The 23,217-nt window shown below is 36.0% G+C and overlaps 1 long non-coding RNA gene across 1 annotated transcript; it reads right to left on the reverse strand.

Annotated features, from left to right (window-relative positions):
- Nucleotides 1–1,435: 1,435 nt before the first annotated feature.
- On the reverse strand, nucleotides 1,436–23,217 carry LOC116663305. Its single transcript, XR_004319548.1, has 3 exons — nucleotides 22,792–23,217; nucleotides 6,589–6,592; nucleotides 1,436–1,445 (listed from the first exon to the last, which is right to left on the reverse strand). It is a non-coding gene; the product is annotated as an uncharacterized LOC116663305 (long non-coding RNA).

A 23,217-nucleotide genomic window follows, 5' to 3' on the forward strand; every position in this document is an offset into this window, starting at 1 on the left:
AGCAGGAAAAATTAAAATCTCATGAAGAGGGTGAAAGGAAAAAAAAAAGGCACAATGTGTTCTACTGCTGAAAGATAGGAGTTTTAACAAATGATATCACAAGAGATCCTTGGGAATTTATGGGTACAGTCTCTAAAACATCATGTAGAAAAGCTGTATTCTGTGGGTCAAATAAAAACACCGACATTGAAGGAAATGTAGAAGCTGAAAAGGAGTAACAGAATTATTTAGAATGTGTTTACAGAAAAATAAAAATAAACAGAAAAAAATTGGATTTTCTGTTTTGCTCAGGGAATATGACCAGATAAGTCAAAGACTTGAAAAGAATGACCTCAAAGGATGATTATTTCAAATGAGATATCAGAATAAAACACACTGTGTAGCTAAAGGCTGTGCATTTGTACTCTTGGCATATTTATATAATGAAAAAGTGTATTTAGTGTTTGTATAACTGCTTGTTTTGGAGGAAGAGACAGAGAGACAGTCAGCTGCTAGTGGGTGCCTTCTAAGTCCCAGAAACTTTGCCTGGTGCTTCTAGTACTTCTCATTTAAATGTCATGAAACTACAAGAGGAAGCCACTTAAGCTCCCATTTTACAAGTGAGTCTTACATGGCTTGGGAGCTTGCCCAGTTTCAGTTCCACCCCCCTGCGAATGTCACTACAAACTCTGGTCACTCTCACTTGAAGACTGATGTTCCTCCTACTCTACTATGCTGACGTCTTACATTTTCAAGCTTTATTATTTTTTATGTTTTCTCATTTGATTCTCATGAGAATTCTGTAAAATTGATCCAAAACAAATGAATGTCCTCATTTTAGCAATAAGGAAAGGAAAATCACAATAGAAAAACTGATGTATTATATTTCTATTTTGTGACAGAGGTGATTTTTTTTTTGGATCCAAGTCTCAAATACCAGATTATTATCTTTTCCCTATTATATTATGCTTCTAATGGCACCAGGTTGGATGGTAAAATGCTTATATAGAGATAATTCATAGTCAGGACCTAAGCTTTATATGTATTTGGAATTTGTGCACATCCAGGATTATTGGCCATGTTGACTCCAGTGTCATTTACCAGAGGGGCCTTTGTAACCTGATAGGACAGACCCTAATGAGATGGTCTCTGGCTATAAGCTGGGCCCTGAGTTAAGACCATCTAATACTTCAGAACAGCGGCCTCCCACTAGGAGGACTGAGGAAGAGTTCAGGGAAACAAGGTAAGTATGGGAATCCAGTTTGCGATCAACAGGAGGACTTACTTGAGGGCATGGCATTGCACCATCACTCAGTTATGTTCTGACCAAAATTATCTTTATGTATTTCACGTTCCCAGGACTGATAAAAGGTCAAGAAAGTAAAAATGTATTAAAGTATAAGTTAAATGAAAAAGTAGTATCACTGGAGGCATAGCAAAACTTGGGGTGTGTAAAGCATTTGTGTCTTGTGGCCTAACACCAGAATTTAACTTAGATTAGGGGAAAGGACTTCCTCAGGTTTCAGCATTGTAACTTACAGAGCAGGACCAGTAAGTAGAGAGCACGTGTGTGATGGCCCAGTGTGACAGCAGGGCTAGCCTGTGAGAGCACCGAGGAGAGAGGGCAGCTCAGCAAGAATTTGCATATTTTATGTTTTGGTTTCTAGGTTTTCCAAATAATAAATACAACATTTGCAAATACTGCAGTAGACATTTACTAATTATACTAATAGTCAAGTGGTACTAGTATTTATTGAATGTTTAAGGTATATTAGAAACAGAACTATATGTTTTCCATGTGATGGAAGAAATCGTCACAAAGTGAGGTCTGGGGAAGTCGTTCTAGCCTATGCAGGACTGGACTTACACTTTATGCTAACTAGAACAGTCTGTTTTGTGGCCTATTAACCATATATTTCCTTTAACTGTTGAAGAGAAGGGTGCACCATCCAGAAGAATGTCCATTTTGAGGACAGAAATAAATGCCTCCCTTCCTGGGACGTCCTTTGATGATAAAGTTCCCTTCCCAGGCCCCAAGGCTATGCTGACTCCCCGTCCTGTGTACATGCTGGTCTTTTTTTTTTTTTTAAACTCTGAAGGGATGTACCCTGTTGTGTTTGATGTTTTTTCTTCTGACAAGATACAAGACTGTGCTGAAAACCATGCTCCTTTGGAACAGTTCCTTAGAGCTATTTGAGAGGCTGTCTCCTGGGCAGAATATATAGTCCTCAGTTTGGCTTTAATACAACTCTCTTCTAGTCTTATGATAGATTGGTTATTGATTATTTATATCAACATATGTATTATCTCATTTAATTCTAACATAAACTGTATTTGGCAGGTATCATTATTATTTTTGTTTTATAGGTGAAAAAAGTGCAGGCATAAAGAGGCTAAATAATCAGTCAAAAATCAAACAACCATTAGATGACAGACCCACGCTTAACTCCGACAGTCTCTCTAGAGGCCACACACTTAACCACTATGTATTACTCCCTTTCCAGTAAGACCTTTTATCAGAGATTAATTTTTTATTAGTATCAATGGCCATTAAAAAAAGTACCTGATTTAAAAAAATAAATTAGCAGATATTGAAATATTGAAAATAGCTAAAGTGTGAATTTTGAGAAGATATAGAAGTGATGAATAATTTATTTAAAAATTGTATTTAGTAGTTTTAAATATTTTGTGCTATTTCAAGTGAAATAAAGAAAAGAAAACAAAATCATTTCTAGCTGTTCAGTCAAAACTAATCTTTGTACTTTGTTTTGTTTAATTGAATTCTATTTTAGAAGCTCGTGTCTCTCACATGTTTCCCAAAGTCTGCTGTTAATTCCAGTCACCACTGAATTGTTCTTCCATTATTCTTTTCCTCTATCACTAATCATTTATTAAGTATCTACTAAGAGCCTTAACTCTGTTGATTGCCAGGCATGCAAAAGGTGAAAAGTCACAGACCCTGTTTTCAAGTAGGTAACAGTTCAATGAGAAAATGAGTAAGACCTTAAAGCCTGTGACAGAGGGGAAGAAACCTCTCAGAGCCATGGGAAGCCCAGCTCCCTTCTGCTGAGAAGACAACACCAAAGCTGCGAGCTGCTGGCGCCGTGCCAGCCTAGGAAGGAACAGTATTCCAGATGCTGGAAATCATGATGATGTTTGTTCTCAGTGGTTTTCATGAGCAGGCTTTCTTTGAGTCAGAACATGATAAAAAATCTTGATCCTCACTGAAAGGTTTCCAGAGGTTATCCTTTATTTTCAAACTTCCAGTGTTCCTTCGTGACTTGTTCCTTGACCAGGCTTCAGATACTATACTTTGTTCTACTTTTTTCCCTCTCTTCTTGTTTTTAGGCTCTAGTGTGCTTATTTAGACTTTTGTTGCTCACTTGAGTTGCATCAAATTATAAGTGATTCTGTCTAGCAGAAGTGATGTTACTGGCAAATGTATGAACACATGGGCTTAAGCTATATGACTGTTTCATGTAGTTACATCTCGAAATTTTTACTTTAGCTTGATCTTTAAAACAAAATTCCCAGTTACACAAATGTTTCTCATTATATTATTCCTTGCATAGTGGTCAAAGTAACCCTGGCAAAGAATTTTCATTTTATACTGTAAACTGTTTCTACTATTCCTTTGCTGCAGACACATTTCTCTTTAATTTTACTGATCTCTAAGGTTCTCCTGACATTTGAAACTTTGCATCCTTCTCAATTTCTCTTCATTGTATTAATTTTCAATTTCCCAAGCTGAATCGCTTTTTAAAGTCCTCTTTAGACTTCCTGTGAGAGCCTTCTTGTCTTTTACAATTTTTCTCATTTTCCCACTTTATATCATTTTAAAGCTTATTGCATTTATTTAGGAACTGATGTAAAGAGAATTGAATTCTTGGAGTAAGGTCCAGTCTGACTCCCACACGCATGGGAAGATTCTGGCAAGGTCAAAATTTGGGAGCCATCAGCTGGGATGTTGAGTTAAAGTCTAAGTAAAAGTGAAAAGCGAGGGAAAGAGAAAAGCAGTGGATGTGCTTGCCCTTCTCCACTCCCCACACCCAGGCCAGATCTAACACGAAAGCAGGAAGATGTCCTCCATTGAGGCAGTCATACATCACAAGCCATATTTCCAGGGAACACCTTTATCAAACCTAATAATTTGACTGTGAATCTCTAAGAGCTTCTTTCCCACTTACATCACAAGGAAGGTTGTCTAAATTATTCTATCTCACAATATGGTCCTGTTGAATACTTCCTCAAATAGATTCTCAGAAACACCATTCTGGGAAATGTCAATAGTGCATCATGAAAAGTTAACAAGTTAAAAGTTAAATTTTAAAAATGCCAAATACAGTGTATCCCCTTGAGTGCTCACTGTAAGTATTCTCATACTAATGGAGGAGAAAATTCCAGTGTAATAATATCTGTTTAACATTTTTAAGATTTCTAAAATGCATTCGATTAAGGAATCTTTTCGATATGCCACCTTCTTGTGCAAAAGCATTCAGAAATCTGGATCCAAGTGAATTATTAGTTTCCTCTCAGATTCAACTCACTGAGCCACGTTATCCTTCACCCATTATAGGTATGATGTTGAATACAGAAGGTTAAATACTTAAAGACAAATGATCCTGAGAAGACGCTGATTTTCCACATCCATTTCTTTTGATGCCCTTGGTGCACCTGTGACATCAGCTGTGGCTCTGGGACACAGCTCCTTTGTGTGCCGACAGCATGGCACTCCAAGTTCCTGCCCACTTTAGGACTTTTCTGTGACGTCTGCTAGATCGCTCACCCCAAACCACAGGGGGTTCTGAAAGTGCTGAGTTAGAGGCTTGGGAGAGGACATTAACCTGCGAGCAGCAACTCTCAGCCAAAAAGGTGAAAGATGAATGCCCTGCACTCTGTCCTTTGGGTAGATAATCCTAAAGTGTAGTCTGCACAGTTCCTCAGAGGGTCCTCAGTGGACCCAAGTTAATTTGCCCAGAGTGGTAACCAGTTCAATAACTTACACTTTATTAGGTTCCCTCCCATTCCTTTCTTACCTTCACTTCTGCTTCCTGAGGTCATTTCCCAAATAAGTTGAATTCTCATCTCAGGGCCCTCTTTTCAGGGAAACAAAATTAAGATAATCTTTCTTTCCTTTTCCAAGTGGCAGAAGTAGGGAAGAGTTAAGTCGACAGCTGGAAGGATGCATGTTCCTGGTTCCCTGATTCCCACAAGTCCATGTTATGTTTTGAGCTGCTGCTTTCCTATGGGCCAGGGTTATTTGAAGGAGATACAGTCAGATGGCCTCTTAGTTCTGCCATGTTGCCCTAAATCATGTCACTGAGCTTCTGCTTTGTTCTTAAAGGCATCTTCAATTTATAAAACAACAATAATAATACCAATTATTATTTATGAAGCAATTTCGGCAAATCTGTACAATTTGCATAAAGATCATTCCATTTTCACAACTACCTATGTAGATACTATTGTTCTCATTTTACAGGTGCTAAAAAACCAAGAACCAGAAAAGTTAAATAATTTGCAGAAGATCATACTTCTGGTAATCAGCAGAGTGAGGATCAGAACTCACATCTGCGTGACTCTGGTCCAGACTTCAGCTGCTGCGCTCCACTGCCTAAACCCTACGTCTAAGTGGCTCCCGGAGATGTCTCTTGGAGACAGCTTCATCTGTAAGGCGAGGGTAACGATGCCACTTTGTTCAGAGTGCCGCCGGAAGTGTCAAATAACATGTGTGAACATAAGACAATGTCTTACAGACTTCATAAAAATTTTTTACTATATTATCATTATTCTCATTATGACCGTTATTACCAGAATGAGTTAGGGTTCATCTCCTTTTCTTGGAGTCTTTGAGGAGATCCTCTGCAGCCTCTGGCAGATGAGGAGAGAGTGCCAGCAGATGGCAGAGTATCTGGAAGTGCTTTAAGAGCTAAGACTAGTTGGCCAGTATCCAGTCACATGACCCCACCAAACTGCAAGGGAAGTTGAGAAATATAGGTATAGCAGTATCTCATATGTTATCATCATCATTATTAATTTTGTTCAAAGTTAACATGTTCAGAAATGAACTCCACCCTTAAGATATATCCAGAATCTCATCATGTCTACTGTAGATCCAACTGCACTTTTCTAGTTCAAGCCATTATTTCTCTAACTGATGTCCCTCGTCTACTCTTGCCTTTCTAAAAATGCATTCCCCAGTCAGAAGATAGGTCAGTCTCGTGATTCAATCATGTCTCCCCTGTTCAGAACTCTCCAGTGGACTTCCATCACACTTAGGACCAATGACAGATGCTCCGTTATCTGTCCTGTCTATTACATCTTTGATGTCTTCTCCTGCCATACTTCTTCCTGCCTGCCCAGGACTACAGACTTGCTCTTTCCTCTTCATGAAATTCTCTTCCCCTGTATCTTTGCATAAACCCCTTCCTTATTTCATTCAAATCTGTCCCCAGAATCACCTCCTCAAAGAGGCATTTTTAATCATTTCACCTAATACATGCCTCAGTTATTCTCCAGATCCTTAGTCTATTTATTTTTCTTCACAGCACTTCAAATGCCTAGTAATATATTGTATATTTATTTATTTACCAATTACATTGGGCTTACCCCTCTAGAATAAGTTTCTTGGAACAAGGACTTTGTATAGTTCACTTCTGAAGTCCTAAGATTAAGACTCCCTGGCACGCAGGAAGCGTTTAATGATATTTGATGAAAGGATGAATGATTGCTTGACTTCCTGCAGTGAAAACTTTAACTCTTGCTCGTCCTCATAGGACTCATTTTTATCTTCCACAGATTACAGTGCTTTCTCTGTACCCTACACCTCTTTTTATTTATTTTTATTTTTCATTTCTGAAGCTCTATAAACTGATGACAATGTCCATGGTGCTCACAGCCCAACTGTCTGGATGTCTGATCACAGTTGTTTTGCCCATGTTACATATAAAGAGAAATGCTATCCAGAGTTCCTGTTCTGATTTCATCATAATAGTCTAATTCTGCCTATTTATGGTACCAGTTCGAAGCACTGATGCAGTCTTACAAGGTTGATTCACACACACCCTGTCTTCCTTCTTCCTTCCTTCCTTCTCTCTTCTCTCTCTCTGCCTCCCTCCCTCTCCGTCTCTCTCTCTCTTTCTCTCTCAGAATAGCCATTCAGTCAGAAAATACAATCTGGAATAATCTGTAAGAAAAAAACAGTAAATGGACAGTCATTATATTTGAATTTTTACAGTGTGTTTCCTGTTACTATTTCACACAAGGAAGCACAGTGAGTGACACTGTTCGTGTGGGCATCACCAGTACTACTGCTGTGATGCACACTTACTACCAGTAGCAGCTGTTGTCTGGAGGAATTTGTCACTCTGCCCCTCAGATTCCAAAGTACTATAAAGAATCATCCACGCACTGTTACCCTCCACAGTAAACATGCTCCTCAGAGATGTCTCTAGTTAGGGGAGACGTGACCGTAATTCTAAGGATGTTTCTTTTAACAGTCTCTTCTCTGTCTGAGAAACATGTTTCTACTAAATTCCCCGAGAAGGAAGAGGAATAAAAGCTTGATGCATTAAAATTTCTGTTCCAGGAGTAACTGGTTATGTGGCTGCCATTGTAAATTGTTGGTTTTGGTTTTACCACTTATAAAGTATGTAAATGCAAAAGCCTATTTTCCAATTTGTAGTTTAGTTCTTGGCCATAAATAATCCAATTACTCCTGGATATAACTTGAAAGGATAACATCTATAAAGCACTATATGTTTCAGTTAAATTTTTATAAATAGATCCAATTTTGGCCAATTTGTAAAGAGAAACAATGTGCCAAGATCGTGAGAGATATAGAAACAGGAATCAGAATTTACAGTTCTAGCTTTGTTTCAGTTCATAACAGCTAACGCTCCTTCCCAAATTCAGAAAACTTCCTCCATGTACTCAAGTGTTCCTTGCATTATTTCATAAGAAACATACTGATTTTAGCTGTACTGTTTCAATAAACATCAATAGAGATTTTCTTAGCTTAAAACAAGTCTATGCCAATTTGAAAAATAAGTCTGATAGCATTGCAGAAGTAATTCTAAATAAGGTTATTTACTTTGTTTTCTTTCTCTTTGTCTTCCCTTCTCTCTCCCTCACCCCATTTTTTTTTAGTTCCTAAAGCAAACAAAAAGCTGCAGGAGATAAACAAAGATAATATTAGCATTTCCCCAAATACCATTATGAACTGTCTCAGTTTTATGTCTTCAAAAAAAAAGTCATTTGCAACATAGTCAGTGACGGAGATGTTTACCAGGTCTGACTTAGATACATCTTTCTATTTTAGAGCAACTTAAAACAGAGCAAATTCTTCACAAAACAAGCAAAAGAATTTTCATCTGTAAAGAAACTTCATTAGGAAAAAAATAATATAGTAACATATTGGCAGGTATTTAAAATCAGTACTTCATTTTTCTACTTTGTATCACACTGGACTGTTAGGAACCAGAAAGAGAAAATGTACGTAAAATAGCTTTGAAAGTTACAAAGCCTTGTTTAAAAGTAAAATAGTAATCAGATCTAATGCATGTGTATTAAGGATGTCATGAGAATTAATTTTCAGTAACACTGGGTTTGCTGCTTCTTCATCTGTGAAACCCCCCCATCACTCCTTCCTTTAGCATCTCTACTAGCTCCTGAGAGTTGACAGCTTCTATCCTCTCTACTCTTTTTCAGTCTGTCATGAAACACTAGAAACAAAAAACAGCACTAGTACATTGCCCACTCTACTAAAATATGAGCTGCTGTCCATTGAATGCAAATTCTCCTGAGCATTACTGTCACTTAGACATATGTATATATGTCATATATATATGTATATGTGTATGTGTGTGTATGTATATATATATGAAGTTTTTATGTAAGAACACAAAGTCAGAATAAGTAAATTGATAGGGTACAAAGACTCTCAGATGAATAAAGGTGTTGATGAACAAAGAAAATTATACAGACAGAAAGAAGAGTTTCCACAGAGATTAGGAGAAAATAAAACCAATATTCCCTTCACTCTAATACAGTTGATTCAAATTGTTGGTCGATTGCCTGTATTTCTGAGTCTAGGAAAGACAACTGCTCAAGACTATGGGTCAACTGCATAACTGACAAAATCCTAGAGGACAGCAAGAGACCTCCAGTCAGAAGTCTTTTTTCAACAAGTATGTTACCAGGTAGTAAAACACTACTTAAGTAAGCCAGGGGTGATCAGTATTTGAATTAATACAACAGTAAATTTGAGGTGTGAAAATATTATAAATATAATGATAACATTATAAAACTTATAACCGGGATCTTCCAAGCCAACAATAAGATGGATGTAATATTATATCTGAAAATAATTCAGTAACTTCAGCATAATGCAACTGGTGGAATATCCACCATTTACAAAACAGTGTCAGACACTATGTGGGGGTGATCAAGATGAATGAAGTATGAACTTAGAACTTAGTAAAAAATCTTTAAACCTAGTCAACTTAGGCATCTACATTCTAGAAGTCATCATAAAATTCTAGCAAATGATCCATTCCCCTGTCTTCCAACACTTATGTTCAAAATAGCCAAATAAATATTGATGAAAATATTTATAAAAATATGAATGTTTTGTCTGCAGATCCTTTCCAGGGGAAAAAGAAAAGCTCCATGACCTTCTAATTTATTTCCAGAGCTCACCTAGGAGATGGCATACACATCTTCCTTAGACTAATTTTCTGTAGGGGAAGCAGAATGTGCCATGGTTGGGTTGCATAGGAACATAATAAATATTTAATAACTTACACTTAAACAACAGTGAAAGAGCCATCTATAGACTTTTGCATAATGACTGTAATGCCTGAGAAAGATGTTGAGTTCATTGGAGGGAAAGCTGCAAAATTACAGAATTTATGATTCATCGTGGAGAAATGCCACAGGAATCAGCTTAGCACAAATAAACCTAGACCATCATTCAACTTTTGTTTCCTAGGGTTCCTTATACCTCAGCCTTTCGGCACATGGTATATTGACTTGCATTTAAAAAATATGCAAGGTGAAGTTGAAGAGTAAGCAAGGCAAGGGAAGCACCATTTATCATCTTGCAAGTGTAAAAATAAAGTTAAAAACCACTTCTGGTTCTCTAACAGTTGCCTTTTTGCCTCTGTCTAGTCTGATTGTTTTCTAGATACCTTGTAAATTTTGGTGTCCCCATGTTTCTGTCTGCACACTTCTGTTCTCATAGAATTTCAATTATTCTTCTGTTATTTTAAAAAATGAAAGTAAAGTTGGTGCATTTTTCCTCTGATACCAAAACCAACCAGGGCCATGAATAAAAATAAATTATGCAGATCTCACTTATAAAGTAAAAAATTAAATTCCTTCTGAAATTCTATCCCTTAAATTTTGTATTTATCTATTATTTGTTTACTGATGATTTATACACCCAACACTGATTCTTGCCTGAGTTCTAGCTGTGCATTAAAATGTTGAACTGGAGTTCTAATGGGTTACATGAAAGTCAAAATATCCAAAACTGAAGGTGTCATATTTTGCCCCCATCATCCTAAGAAAACACCAATATAACCAGCTTCTTCTCCTGGATTTTTTATTTCAGCTGATCACGTGGACATTTAAATAGTCTTCTAACCCTGGACATATGCAGCCATCCTTAACTTCTCTTTCAAACTTTCCTTCAGCATTAACTAGTAGACTCAGGTTTTGCCTCAGTAATATTGAATTCCTTAAAATCCTCCCTGCTTTATACATGCACCCTACCTGACACAAACACCTGATGTTTTACTTGGGTGCTATATTACATTGTTCCTCTTCCTGGACAGCCCTGCCCTCATTTATTCCAAAACTGTAGTCCCCTTACTTGGGGCTCTTACTTGCTGCTTAGGACTCAGTTTGCATTCACTTCCTCCAGGAAGCTTTCCTGACTTTTTTTTTTTTTTTTTTTTTTTGCTGAACTTGTCATTGTGCGCCTGGGGTTCCATAGCAGTGATGTGTTTATGCTTGTCTTCCTCACTATACTGGAAATTCCTGGAAGACTGGGACCATTCCTATCTCATCTGTGCTTTTCCACTGCTCCCCAGAATTGGAAAATGATTGGCAGATGTTTGAGCGGTGAGTACCAAAGAGGATAAATAGAAGTGATCAAGAAAGGAATGGACAACACTAGTCAATTATAGAATCCAACCATTAACTCTCTGCTATACTCTTTACATTCACCACTGTGGTAAATGTAGTTCTTACTTCTCAGCCAGTGGCTTTAATCTTTTTCCAGAATTGGCTTGGGTGTTGGACATCTCCTACTTGGATGTGGGACTTTTATCTTCCCTGCAATGACGTCATTCCTCCATATTGATCCTTAACTCTGACTCCAATCTACTTTTCTTTTTTTTTTTTTTTCACTTCTCCAATAAATAAACTTTTTCTCCTCCAGACAGAATGGTCATTCGCTAACCTGTCCCGAACTGTCTTTTCTAAACTATCTTTCACTAAATAATGGATACTTTGTAATTGCTCTCATTTTCTCTTTCTCCCTTTCTTCCTCCCTCCCTCTCTCTTTTACTCTTTCTTCATCTGTCAGGAACTCATACTTGAATTTTTACACACAGCTGTAAAAGTAATTTGAAGGTAAATAATTGTTAATGGATGAATGGAAAAACGGGTGCCCCAGTCTTGGTTCTCTCTTGGCATCAGTCCCCCTTGGCTCTCTGATATACATCATATTCATTCATGTTCTTTTGCCTCTTCTTCAATGAGCATACCTTTAGCATGGAACAATACTTGATAATTAATAAAAGGTTAATTTGAGCTTTATTACAGTTAATCTAAGGAGTCAGGTAGCTGAGTGGTGAATATAAGAGGACTGCCATTTAAGAATTTGAAAACATTTTAGAAAGCCCGTGGATAATGGTGTCTTAAAAATTTTGCATTTTGGAATAATACTGTTTTTTTTGTATAATAAGACTACAACTATTCTAACTGTACTCTTTTGTACATATTGATTAATATTCAGTATTAGGGGAAAAGTTTGACCTTGCTTGAGTAGACAGATTTATTATAAATCTTTTGGAGATGACTTAAAATAATACTAATTGCCAGGTTAAAATAATACTAATTGGGATAGCTTCACAAGGGAGAGAAGATGCACATTTTGAAAAGTCTTAAACTTTTCAAAGAGCTTTAGTTAAATTCAAGACTAAGCCGGAAGTCCAAAATAGAAGTTCTCTCAGCCCAGGTGTTACCTTTTGCTGATGCTTTCTGTGTGGTTACTCTGTCTATGTGAGAAGATTCTAAAACTAGAAAGACTATTTGTTTTTTAATAGCTAGTTGGTCAGACCACCAATTGCTTTATGATGCTGTGGCTCTAAATACAGTGCAGAGTATTAAATTAATGGCTTTTGCTTTGACCAGCAAGGAAAGGAGAGTTAGAGAATAAAAAGCAGGACCCCTGTTTTCCCCACTGCAGAATTCTTTGTTCGTTGAACCACAGGGAGGATTAGTTTGAATAGTGGTGTATAAAATGAATTCAGTCTTATAGATTCTATCACCTTTTATCACTCTGGTAAGGGAGGGTAAAATTTAATAAGACATGGTATTAACTGTATTTGCTTTGTTTAGGACTTTTATATAGATTAGCAGCCCTGCACTCTTTTTCTGATTTTCTTTTTTCTTTTTCCTTTTTTTGACTCATGATAGTGTGATTAGCACTAAAAGGAGGTGATGGCAGCAGGGGTGGAGGGGATTTTGAAGGTGCAGCTTTGATAAATATCGGGTATTTGGGACTCACAGGAAGACACTGTGTTTCACATCCTTTGTTCGAGAATCACCATGATCAGGATTTGTCAGGGAAGTCTTGGCGGTTTTTAGTTTCTGCCTAATGGAAAACAAGCAAAAAAGATCTCTCTTTGGTTGCACTCTGCCACTGAGTTGTCTATCAGGCAATCTGCAGTCTCATAAACAGAAATTGAATGAACACAAAAGCAATTTCCCTAGTTGGGACTCTGGGCCCCCATCATCAGTTGCAACAACCACCTTTCCCCTCATGCTCACAATCTCAGTCTCTGTTTGGTATTTAATTTCCTTTCAGCAGACATTTATTATTGGGTTCCAGGCATTGCATTAGGTGTTGAAAGGGGATAGAAGATGAATATAAAACCTGGCTTCTGCTCTTGTTTTCATCACCTTGAAAACACAATTGTCTCTCATAGAGTGATTTATTTGTTTAGTGATCTAGATTAGAAACTAGCCACACAAAATACACCTGGAGGTATAACTAAATACAGACACTAAACAGCAGTTCATGGCATACAGGGTCGGATTACAGCATAAGGTAGATAGAGTGGGTTCTGAGCAACACCTGGACACCAAAGAACTATAGTGTAGATGCTATCATGTGGGTCCTCCCGGATGACTAGTTCTTTGTGCCACTCAGAGCTGAAACACACACACACTGCTTCTCTCTGCAACCAGACGTAACATGCACAAAAGATATTCAAATGACTTGACTGGCATCTGACATTCAATAACTGACAGTTTCAGAACATCTTTTCTTGTTAATTTAAATTTGGATAAGCTTTGACTATGAAAATTGGAATGAATTGAACCTGTCTTATTCTTTTGTCTAGTAATAATGATGTTGATGATGATGATGGTGATGATAACGATGATTTCATAAATCATCCTTTTCTCCTAAAGAGACTTAGAGAATACGTTATACAGATATTTTTTTTTTGTTCCTGTGTGTGTTATAGAAAACATATAGAACAAATATTACCATCTTTATTTTAGAGATAGAGAAACTGAGACATTAAACAGTGTCATGACTTCAAAAAGCCTGGAAACCAGGATTCAAATTCTTATTTTTAGGTCCAGACTGTCCCAAAAACACTTTTGCTAATGTTCTTTTGTCTTAATCAACTTGTTTTCTGGCCCGATTTTAACATAGTCATGAAATCACAGGAGCAAAGTGACTGTACTGGGCCAGGGAGAGGAGGAGAGTGCCCTTCCCTTTTGTTTTGTTTGGCAGAACTAGTTTGATAAGAAGGAAGTTTGCAAGTAAGAGGCAATCTTTTAAAAATATAAATTGGTACATGGTGCCTTTTTTTTTCTTTTTTTTTGGTGAATTGAACCCAAAATAAATTTTTCTGAGGACGCATAGTTTCTAAATGGCAGGATAATGGCCATGATCTTTGTTCCCAAGTTCATTGCAACGGGAAGACAACATAAATCTGCCAAGCCCAGATTTAGTCTTCTGATGATTTGTAATCTAGGTATTTAAAATTTAACATTTCTTTGTACTTCAGTTTTAAGACACGTGAGTTTTAAAATAGTTGTATTTCAAAGAAGCAGAAACAGTTTTGTAAATTTCATGAATTGTTTACACTCTTCCCTTTCATACTTCCGAGCAGTTTGCAAATAGCTCAGAAATTCACTGTGACAGTTTAAGCAGCCTTCTGTTGATGCAATGTCTAACATGTTTTGACAGACATGGGAGCTTTCCAACACATAAATTGCTATTGTGTTTCAGCACAACTCAAGTTTCAACCACCTGCATTAGAAACAAATGGAAGATATGTTCTTGGCAACTGCTACTGCTTTTGGATTTTTAAGGGGGACCTTGCAAGTCTCATTGTAGATGAGGGAAGGAGTGATTATGTCTGCACACACGCACACATGCACGCCGCATGCATGCATGCAAGCACACACACAAATTCTTAGGCCTGAGAAGTATTTTAAATAAATACCTAGTCACTCCTGTTGTTCCCAAACAGAATTACACCCAGTCCTGGAAGACATTCATTTGCATGCCATGGCAACAGCCATTTCACCAGCAGAGCCTCATCTCTTGGACTGTGTATTATCTGTAAAGATATTTTTTAGAATCTAAATAGCTAGGAGATAAGGTAAGGTTTAATGGAAAGAGAAAATGATCTGGAATCAGAACGACTTAGTTTCATGTCCCAACTTCATCCCTGACCCTGTGTACAACTTGTAATATATTTTTTAATCATTCTGAACCTCACTTTTCTCATCTGTAAAATGGGGATAATTAATGACTTCTTAAATTTTTGTAAGAATTAAGTGATATAATCTATGTAAAGTTTCTAGCACAGTATTTGGCACCAGATACGGATGTTTTATTTAATCTTCATATACACAGTATGAGAAAGATATCTATGTCTTCATAAAAGAACAATCTGAAGTCAGAGTGGTGATGTGATTTCTCCAAGTTCCTATGTTAGATAAAAAAGATTAACTAGGATAGCCAAGTAATCTCTTACTTATCAAAGCAAATAACCGGAATCTTCATATCTTTTCCAATATTTCAAGTCCATATCTCAGTCACCTCTGGGGTAGATATGGTGTCCATTTTTTCATAGTTCATACATCAGAGGTAAAGGAAGTAAATAAAAATTGAACCAAGATTACCACTTTAACAAATAATTCTCTTTATTGAACAAATATAAATTAATGGCAAACATTAATTGAATTTTAAACTTTGATTAACAGGTTTCATGATTATATAGTCAATGCCTCTCTTTCTTGCTAGACTGAAAGTTTCAGGAAAGCAGGAAACTCATGTATATGCTGTATTGCCAGTGCCTGACACAAAATAATTATCTATAAACATTTAAATGAATTCTCTTAATTATGTTTTTACAATTGCATAATTTCCAGGTTTCTTTCAGTATATTCTTGTTTCTGTTTCTGGAATTTTTCTTTATAATCTACATTTTATTTCTTTCATAAATAAAATAAATTCTCATTGTTTAGGAAGATTTAGAAAATATGAACAGTACAAAAAAATCATCCACCATGTCATAGTTTGCTTTTTTAAAAAAGAGATGAAAATCAATTTTAGTCAGACTTCAAAAAGTGTAGCTGTTTCCTTGGGGATTTCTTGGTCTAAATACAGAGCTCTTGCCATTACAAGAGCTAAAGCTTAATAATGGCACTATTTGCATTTAAGTTTCAGCTGGATGTACCAGGGAAAGATGGCAAAAACACCTCCACATTTTTTTCAGTTTTGATATCATTTTGGTAAGATTTGTTTAGGAAACCACTCTCCTCAGGATTCTTACAATTAATTTGCATTCTGACTATTGATTTTCCTACAGTGAGGCAAGAATATTTTATTAACATATATCATAACATCTCTATTCTGTTCAGGTTGATTTTGAATCATGTTTGATTGTCTGAAAACTTCAAGCAATTTCTTTTAAGAATGCTACTTAGTTAGCCAGTATTTTAGCTTGAATAATTTAAAGTTTGAAAATATGTTTCATTTGCTTTCATACAAGGAACAAAGATTTGTGTCACTATTAAATCATTGAATTATAGCCTTTACCATCAAAATTCCACAATGTATTATATATTTTTTTAGCCTGGCAATTTCAAATTTTTTTAGAAGTTGTTATTTAAAAAACTTTGCCATGATGTACTTAAGAGTCAATTTATTTTAAACAATTTTGCCTTGTTCACTGTATTTTTTAAGCATAGAACTTTTTTCTAATTAAGTTTTGATTGTATCTTTTGATCTGCTTCAGTTATTCTCAATTCTTTCTTAGAACAGCTAAACATCTTTTTTTTTTAATGTTGATTTTAAAAAAATAAAGTGGTACAAGTATACAATTTAAAAAAATCAAATAGATCTAAAGGGCTTACTTAAAAATCAGTAGTTCCTTGTCTCTCACCCCTTTTTATCCCTTTTTATACACAACTCTATTTTCATATAAGTCTTCTAGCTATAAGTTCTATTTTATACTTCCATGTGTTAAGTAATATTTTATACTGCTATTTATCAATGCATCTATTTTAAATATGACCTATTGACTAGTTGAGTTTTAGACTGTTACCACCATCTGCTCTCTGTCTTCCAAAAACGATTTTACCACAACTTTAATTAAATCAACAGTCAGTGTTTACATTATTATGATTGTATAGGTATTAGTGATTACTGAACCAAAGAATACACTATTATGTCAACAGTATACTACCTTTAGTTTGTTCTGGAGTCGGCAATTGCTTTTTGTTTTGCTTAGTTTTCTATGTACCTATCAATAATCCTTTACTGAACATTCCAACAGATCTGGGAAATGCCTCGTAATAATTCTCCCCAAACACTCAAAGGTATCAGATAGTCTGTATTTCCATTTGTCGTTCTTGGAAACCGCCCTCTCCCAACTCTCTAACCTCATGCTGTAACATGGACTTTTGCTCTCCAGGCCTGCTGCACCGCTACTGCCTTAGAACTTCTTGGTAAATCTTCCACATTGGACCCTCAATTTTCTGTGTACCATGTCTGCTTCTCTCTTTTATTTATTTTGCTGAAATATGTACCCAGTAACCTCCCACGAAGAGAGAAAAGAGTAGTAACCTTTTGAATTACTAGGTGTATGAAAATATCTTTATTCTACCCTCCCACTTGACCAGTAGTTTGGGTGAGAATAGAGTACTAGGGTGAAAATCATTTTCCCTGACAAGTTGTGTCAACCAAAAAAAAAAAAAAAAAAAGGCAGGAGGCTGCAAATAAGAAAAGAGTTTAATTGGGGACTTAAGAATTGCATTTTGGGAGACACAAATTTGGGTAACTCTAATAGTGTCCTGAGGAAGAAGAAGAGTAAGAATAAGGGGCTTATAAAGACAAAAAGTCACATGGTTGTTTAAAGTTACCTGGCAAGAATTATGATTGACTCTGACAAGAGTCAGAAAATATTTGTCCTTAAGGAATCTGAGTTGTTTTAGGATTTAGGGTAGGTGTTCTTAAGTAGATAGACTGTCATGACTTATTTTAGGTAAGGGTCCAAATAGTGTCTTAAGTTTCTGGCAGGTGTTCTGGATGACTTCATCAGGTCAAAGGTCAGATTCCATTCAGGCAGAGACATTAAGTAAGTTACATTTCCTTAATGGCCCCCTGGCTCCATTTTAGAGAGTGCTTTTAGCAACATTGACTCCATTTTGATTTTTCTTTCACAGTTGGAAGGCATCGTTCCTCAGTCTATTGACATCCAGTATGACTGATAAAAGTTCCAAATGCTACTATCATGATTCCCTTTCCTTTGATTGACTTTGGTATTTGTTTTTGCATTATTTCCTGGAAGATTTTAAAGTTTCCTTTTATGACTGTTGTTCTGAAATTTTTATTTAAGTCATTAGCCTAGCCATTCTGAGAAATTTTCCTATGCATAATTTATTTCTCTCTAATTTTTCAATTCTTTATCTCAGAGGTACTGTGGGGGTGAAATTTCATAATTGTTAGATCTTGAACCTTCCTGATTGATCCTCAAAGATTATTACCCTTTATCTTATCTCTTTCATGTTCTTTTCTGAGTGTTTTACTTGGGTTTATGTAGTAGCACTTCTAATTTTTAATTTCAATAATATTTTCATTTAAAGGCCTATTTATTATATTTCTTTCCTAATAACAGTTATATTTATCTATTTTTAATTTGTTTATTTTTTAGACACTGTGTCTTCTTTTGATTCACAGTAGACTTAGTATATACAGTTTCATCTGTCCTTTTCTTTTCTCTGACTTAGTTTTTTCCTTCCTTCCTTCCATCTTTCCTTTTTCCTTCCTTATTTTTCTTTCCCTTTCTTTCTTTCTTTCTTTCTTTCTTCTTTCTTTCTTTCTTTCTTCTTCCTTCCTTCCTTCCTTCCTTCCTTCCCTCCTTCCTTCCTTCCTTCCTTTTCCTTTATCCTTCCTTGCTTCCTTCTTTCCTTCCTTGCTTCCTTCTTTCTTTCTCTTTTCTTTCTTTCTTTTTTCTTTCTTTCTTTTTTCTTTTCTTTTCTTTTCTTTTCTTTTCCCCTTCCTTCCTTCCTTCCTTTCTTCTTTCCTTCCTTCCTTCCTTCCTTCCCTCTTCTCTTTCTCTCTCTCTCTCTTTCTTGTTTTGAATTCCTTTGGCTTCTCTTTTTTCCTTGGAAACATTCTTTAAATAACAGCTGATCTTGATCTGTCCATTCATATTCCAGAGACATCAAAAAGCTCACTGGAAGCTAAGTGCTTTTGTGGGAGAGTAGACTTCTTAATTGGTAGATTAGTTAAGTTTATAGTGAGCAGGCAGAAAGCCAACCTTTGATTGAGGGACCACAAATGTCACAATGAGGACTTATTTTCTCAGGCTGTAGAGTTACACCCAGGAAGCTCTTTTGCCAGCTCCCTGTGGCAGGATACAGAGAGAAGATCTTTACATACAATTTCTAGGAGCAGGAGAAGGAGAGGAATTTCCAACAGTGTGCAGGACATTGCATCTCATTTTCATTCCTATACACTTACCTGCTCCCCCAATGTGCTCTTGTCATGAAATCTAGAATCTTACAGAGAACAGGCAGCTGTTGTCATGCCAGTGCAGGGGGATGTGGGGAATAATCCTCTGGCTAAAGGCATGGAGAAGGGGACCTGGGGTGTTCTAACTGTTCTGTATAAAGTTTTTCAATTAGACTCTATCTTTTCAGCCCTTGTCCACTGCCCTTCTTTGGTACCTGGCACTACCAGTAGTTAAGCCTCTCAGAGGCCTTGGGACAAATTGCCTCCATTGCCTATTTTTAAGGAAAAGTGGATGTAATCCTTTCATAAAGAATGTCTAAATTGTTTTCTACCAAAGAATGGGGGAAGGATTCCCAACCCCTAAATGAATGGATAAATTACCTGTATCTGTAGCCTTCATCTGTATTTAGTATTGGACGGTGCAGCTTGGAGATACCTGGTAATCTAAGCAGTACCCAGGTGTGCTACAGGCTAAACTGAAGTGGTTCTAATAAATAAGAAAGGGCTGGTTTAACTTTCGGTATTAATTAATTCAACAAATATTTATTTTGCACTCACAATATTCCAGGAATTAGGCATATAAAGTGCCTGGCTGTCTAGTCAGATCAACATCATGTCCTTTATTAGTTCCAGTGAGCAAGTAGGAGCAGGTAGTCCTTATAGCATTGAGCAAACAAACTGATGAGAGACACATTTATTAGATTTATACATCTAAATCTATGAAAAGAAAAATGTCTCAGAGTGTCAATCCATAAAATTTATTTTTTACAAAAACTTACCCCATTTTTAAAGTGTTTATTGTACACCAAGTACTACCACATTTTGTGGACTCTGCAAAGGAGAAAACTGAATGTCAGAAACCTTAAATAACTTGCCCAATATTACACTGAAGTGTCTGCTCTTAGCTACTGCACCAGAATACTGGTACTATGATTCTAATATGGTTAATGAAAACAGCCGTCAGAAGTGCTTTGTCTGCTGAGCTTTCCTATTAGGTATTCCTTGTTTACATCTTTATGAAGCATATTTTGCTCTCTATTAAAAAATGTTTTGTGTGTATAATAGTATTCACAATGTTAGCTATCCAAAAAGTATACTCAAAGAGATACTAGTGGAACTTAACAAATAAAAATTTAATGTGTTTTATGTATATCTGCCCCCCCCTTTCCTTCTAACCACCTAATTTCACAGATACTAAGTTTTCTTTTTATAAAGTTTTGAAACTTATATGTTGATCTAGGAATTCTGCATGTTGCTTAAGATTTGGAAAGAAAAATTTCAGGAAGTATGTGTTTGTCCTTCTTAAAACATAACAGGCAATGAGCACCCAATTATTTTTGTATTATGTTAGGAACTATCTCCAAAATTGTACTTCACTGGTATTTAATACAGCTTGCCATACTTGATTAATACATGAAAATATCATATATAACATTACTGTTTCAAATTTAAATAAAACTATTTGAAGTTACCGTCTAAAATGGTGTCTCGTAAAATACAAAAAAGATCTCCCAACTTCTTCCTGAATGTATTTAGTAACAGATAAAGATGGCCAGAATTTGAAATAACACTGAAAATTAAGCAGAAAATCATCATTGTTGACATTCATTGGAAATTTCTCTAACTATGAAATTTTTATATACATGTACATTTGATGTCCAGTAGGTGATATTCAAGGTCCTGGGCCCATTGAAGGGTTTAAAGATCTGCAACACTTACTCCCTGTCTCTAAAAACTTATAAGACATTCAAAGGTATAAACTATAGAACTCAAAAGCTCTCAGTGCATTAATTGAATAGTACACACAGACTCTACAGATAAAAAAGATAAAGTTGGACAAAGAAGATTTTATAAAAGAATTGATATTTTAGTTGGGCTTTGAAGGAAAGGTAGCATTGACTATATTTTAGTAAAGGCGAATGGGAAGAAGGGAAGAGAGTGAACAAAACAAAGGAGACAGGAATAGGCATGATGTTTTCAGAGTTCTTGAAGTTATTGTGAATCTGTTTCCTATTGAAAATGGGCCTTGGTTTCTTCTTACATGAAGTTTTTTAGCAGTGAGCATATTTTAATTTGAGGATATTTCTGTGGAATGATTTGAATATATTGCCACTAAAGAATGTTAGGGAAAAAAACGCATATGAAGGAAATGAAACTAGAATCCAGGCATATCCGTGTGCTCAGGAAAATGTTTTTCCCTCCAGGCTTCGTTTTCATTTTTGGACTAGGCTGCATTTACATTTTTTTCTGTAATCTTTTATGGGAAACCCACTTTAAACCGTACCAGAAAAATAGAACTGGAGGAGATTCTGGTGATATGTGTTATAGGTTTGGTGAACTAAGAAGCAGAGTCTGACGTGATGGTTAGCCTGGAAAAAGTTTATTATGAAATGCTCTTCAGATCAACACCTATGCAAGAAAAGGAAGATGGATTCAAATGAGGGAGAAGATGGTCCTGAGGCAGCCTTATTGAATTCTCAGCCAACCCCACAGGCTGCTCTGAAGTGAGGATGACATTTCTTAGCCTACCATGTGGTGAGGGTTGCAAGGACAGTTCAATATCCATAAAGCAATCAATGTGATATGCCACATTAACAAACTGAAGAATAAAAATTGTATGTTCATCTCAACAGATGGAGAAAAAGCTTTGGACAAAATTCAACATATATTTATGATAAAAATTTTCAGCAAATAGAGTATAGAGGGAACATGCCTCAACATAGGAAATGCTACACGTGAGAAGTGCACAGCTAACATAATAGTGGTGGTGGAAGGCTGACAGCATTTCCTCTAAGATCAGGAACAAGACAAGGATGCCCACTCTCACCACTTCTATTCAATATAGTATTGGAAGTCTTAAAATAGTAATCAGACAGCAAAAATAAATAAAAGGAATCCAAATTGTTATGGAAGAAGTGAAACTGTCATTGTATGTAGGTGACATGATATTATACATAAAATATCCTAATGATGCCACCAGAGACTAGTAGAACTCATAAATGATTTTAGTAAAGATACAGGATACAAAATTAATAAACAGAAATCTCTTTCATTTTTATACACTAACACTGAACTGTCAGAAAGAGAAATAAATTAAGAAAACAGTCCCACTTATGATCACGTGAGAAAGAGTAAAATACCTAGGAATAAATCTAATTAAGGAGGTGAAAACCCTATGTTCTAAAGATTATACAAAATTGATGTAAGAAATTAAAGATGGCACAAGTGGATGGAAACATATACTGTGCTTGTGGATTGAAAGAATTATTATTGTTAAAATGACCATACGACTACTAAAGATAGTCTGCAGATTCAACACAATCCCTATCAAAATACCAAGGGCATTTGTCACAGAACTAGAACAAATAATTCTAAAATTTGTATGGAAACACAAAAGAGTCAGAATAACCAAAACAATCTTGAGAAAATAACAAAGTTGGAGGTATCCAGCTCCCTGACTTCAAAATATACTAGAAAGCTACAGTAATCAAAACAATATGCTTGCACAAAAACAGGCACATAGATCAATGGACAGAATGGAGAGCACAAAAATGAACCCACATTAATATGGGCAATTAATCTACAATAAAGGAGACAAGAATATACAATGGGTAAAAGACAGTCTCTTCAATAAATGGTGCTGCAAAAACTGGACAGCTACCTGCAAAAGAATCAAACTAGACTACTTTCTCACACTATGTACAAATATAAAGTCAAAATGGATTAAGACTTAAATGTAAGACCTGAAGCCATAAAACTTCTACAGAAAACATAGGAGGTATGCTCTCTGACATCAATCTCAGCAATATTTTTTGGATATATCTCTTCAGGCAAGGGACACAAAAGCAAAAATAAACAAATGGAACTATATCAAACTAAGAAGCTTTTACGTGGCAAAGAGAACTATCAACAACATGAAAAGTCTGTCTACTGAGTGGGGGAAGATATTTGCAAATGAT

Source organism: Camelus ferus, chromosome 1 (genome assembly GCF_009834535.1).
Source record: "Camelus ferus isolate YT-003-E chromosome 1, BCGSAC_Cfer_1.0, whole genome shotgun sequence".
Lineage (NCBI taxonomy): Eukaryota > Metazoa > Chordata > Mammalia > Artiodactyla > Camelidae > Camelus > Camelus ferus.